A 4,044-nucleotide genomic window follows, 5' to 3' on the forward strand; every position below is an offset into this window, starting at 1 on the left:
CCCAATAATAATCTTGACAATACCATTTGAGCTTCTTCCTTTGGTTTGAAGAGAACTCATCCGGGATGATTCCACACACAAGGAAATTTGCTAGATCTGCGAACCATGACACCTCTTTCATTGAAATAGCCAAAAGTTGCACATCAAGAAAGGAGTCATTGATTTAAAGGCTATCATGCGGCCTCCCCTCCTCCAAACGAGACAAGTGATCCGCCACTTGGTTTTCACTCCCTTTTCTATATTGGATGTCAATATCAAACTCTTGCAACAAAAGCACCCATCTCATCAACCGAGCTTTGGAATATTTCTTGCTCATAAGATAACAAAGCGCCGCATGATCTGTGTGGAAAATAACTTTTGCACCCATCAAGTACGAGTGAAACTTCTCAATTGAAAACAGAATGGCAAGTAGATCTTTCTCCATAAAGGTATAATTGACTTGAGCACTATTCATGGTCTTACTAGAATAGTAAACCAAATAAAAAATCTTGTTTATGTGGTCCCAAAACAGCCCCAACCGCTACATCACTTGCATCACACATGAGTTCTAAAGGGACACTTCAATTTGGAGTGGTGATGATGAGAATAGTTGTCAACTTGAACTTTAACAATTCAAAAGCTCTCATGCAATCATCATTGAAGTTAAACTTAGCATCCTTTACAAGATGCTTGCATAACGGGTTCACCACCTTAGAAAAATCTTTGATGAAGCGCCGGTAAATTCCCGTGTGGCCTAAAAAACTTCGCACACCTTTCACCGAAGTTGGAGGTAAAAGTTTTGAAATTAACTCAATATTTGCCTTGTCAACTTCAATTCCATTCTTTGAGATCTTGTGACCAAGGAAAATGCCTTCCTCAACCGTGAAATGACATTTCTCCCAATTGAGCACCAAATTTGTTTCTTCATATTTCACCAACACATTATCCAAATTCGCAAGACAAACATAGAAAAAGAATCTCCAACCACTGAGAAATCATCCATAAAAACTTCAAGGTAGTCCTCTACCATGTTCTTGAAAATAGCCATCACACATTTTTGAGAAGTCACTGGTGCATTGCACTAACCAAATGGCATCCGCTTGAAAGAAAAAGTACCATAGGCACATATAAAGGTCATTTTCTCTTGATCTTCCAGAGCAATAAGAATTTGGTTGTATCTCAAATACCCATCAAAAAAGCAATATAAAGCATGACCGGCTAATCTATCGAGCATTTGTTCTAAGAAAGGAAGTGGAAAGTGATCCTTTCTTGTAATTTGAGCTTGCGATAGTCCATACACACTCTCCAACCGGTCACAGTTCTTGTAGGAATCAACTCATTCTTGTCATTGGTAACCACCGTCATGCCATCATTCTTTGGGACATATTGAACTGGAGAAGTTCACAGAATATTAGAGATGGAATATACAACACCGACATCCAACCACTTGATAATCTCCTTTTTGACAACTTCTTGCATAGCCTCATTGAGTCTCCTTTGATGTTCAATAGATGGGTTAGAACCATCTTCCAATTTGATATTATGCATGCAAAATGGGAGGCTTATTCCCCAAATATCCGCCAAGATCCATGCAATAGCCTTCTTACTCTTTTGTAGCACTGCCAAAGTGGAATCTACTTGCACATTGGTCAAACAAGAGGAAAGATTAACCGGTAAAGTAGAATAAGGCTAAGAAATTCATACCAAAGATGTGGATGCAATAGATTCAACTCAAAGGTAGGATTCTCTTCAATAGAAGGCTTTGTAGGAGGAGTTGTCCTATTTTCAAGATCCAAGGACAATTTTTGGGGTGCATAGTGTTACAACCCCATTCCTTGCAAAGAATTCACACATTCCATAAAGCCATCCATCTAGTCATCAAAGTTGAGCAAGATGGCCTCCAACATATCACCCACATTATTCATAGCACTTATTTCATCAACAATAACATCAGTCACCAAGTCCACTAAAGAGCACACCTCATTGTTATTCGGTTGCCTCATGGACTTGCACATATGGAAAACCACATTTTCATCACCAACCCTGAAAGTAAGTTCTCTGGCCTCAACATCACAAAGAGCCTTTCCCGTAGCAAGGAAAGGTCTCCCAAGAATAATCGGCACCTCATAATCAACTTCACAATCTAGAATGACAAAATCTGCCGGAAGATTGAACTTATCAACACGAACTAAGAAATTTTCAATCACTCCCAAAAGTCTCTTCAAGGATGGGTTTGTGGTATATTATGAAGATTAAAGGATCAGACTTGGGTGTGTACTAATGTAACATAGCAAAGTGATAGCTTATGCTTCTAGGCAACTCAAGAATCATGACAAGAACTATCCAACACATGACTTAGAACTTGTAGTGGTGGTATTTGTACTGAATATTTGACGTCATTATTTGCACTTAACGATTACGACATCAATATCCTATTTCATCCGAGGAAGGCTAATGTTGTGGCAGATGCTCTTAGCAAGAAATATATGGGTAGTTTGGCTCACTTGGAGGCATATCAAAGGTCGTTGGCCAAGAAATTTCATCCGTTGGTTAGTTTGGGAGTTCGTTTGGCGGACTCTAGTGAAGGAGGGGTGATTGTGCAAAATAGGGCTGAATCATTGCTTGTGGTGGAGGTCAAGGAGAAGCAACACAACGATCCCTTGTTGGTACAATTGAAGGAGGGGATTCATAAACATAAGACCATGGCCTTTTCTCTTGGCATGGATGATGGTACACTAAGGTACCAAGGGCGACTATGTGTTCCAAATGTAGATGGTCTCCGAGAAAGAATCATGACTGCGGTGCACACTTCTAGGTATTCCATACACCCGATCTCTACAAAGATGTATCGTGATCTTAAGTGAGTTTACTGGTGTAATGATATGAAGAGGAATGTAGCAGACTTTGTGGCGATATTTCCAAATTGTCAACAAGTAAAGGCCGAACACCAACGACCAGGTGGGTTGGCACCGAACATAGAATATCTAATGTGGAAGTGGGAGATGATCAATATGGACTTTCTGGTGGGGCTACCCTGCATGCCTTGTAAGTATGACTCGATTTGGGTGATTTTTGATTGACTCACGATATTAGCTCACTTCCTACCTGTTAAGGCTACCGACACAGCAGAGCAATGTGCTCAATTGTATATCAAGGAAATAGTCAGGTTTTATGGAACTCCAGTTTCTATTATCTCAGATCGAGGGGCACGGTTCACAGCTAACTTCTGGAAGAAATTTCAACAAGGTTTGGGTACTCAGGTGAATCTTAGTACAACCTTTCATCCATAGACTGATGGGCAGGCAGAGCAGACTATTCAGACGCTTGAGGATATGTTGTGCGCGTATGTTATTGACTTCAAGGGTAGCTGGGATAATCATTTGACACTTGTAAAATTTGCCTACAACAATAGTTATCATGCTAATATTCATATGGCACCATTCAAGACTTTATATAGTAGAGATATAGATCTTCCATTGGGTGGTTCGAGATCGGGGAAGCAGAATTGATAGCACCAGACCTCGTACATCAGGCTATGGAGAAGGTTAAGATCTTTAAGGATCAGTTGAAAACTTCTCAAAGTCGTCAAAGGTCCTATTCGGATGTATGTCGCAGGGATTTGGAATTCAAAGAGGGGGATTGGGTATTCTTGAAGGTTTCCCCCATAATGGGCATAATGCAGTTTGGTAAGAAAGGGAAGTTGAGTCTGAGATATGTTGGACCATACAGAATCATTCATAGGATTGGTCAGGTAGCTTACAAGATTGAACTACCCCCAGAATGTCTTTAGTGCACCCGTTGTTTCACGTATCCCTATTGAAGAAGGTGGTTGGAGATTCGTTGCTTATTGTGTTAGTTGAGACTATTGAGGTTAATGAAGAACTTACCTATGAATAAATTCCAATTTCCATTATTGATAGGCAAGTCCGAAAGCTAATAAATAAAGAAATTGCCTCCATGAAAGTACTATGGTGAAACCAATAGGTTGAAGAGGCCACTTGGGAGGTCGAGGAAGAAATGAAGAAGTACCCTCATTTGTTTGAATAGCTATGTAATTGTATCTAT

Source organism: Nicotiana sylvestris, chromosome 12 (genome assembly GCF_000393655.2).
Source record: "Nicotiana sylvestris chromosome 12, ASM39365v2, whole genome shotgun sequence".
NCBI lineage: Eukaryota > Viridiplantae > Streptophyta > Magnoliopsida > Solanales > Solanaceae > Nicotiana > Nicotiana sylvestris.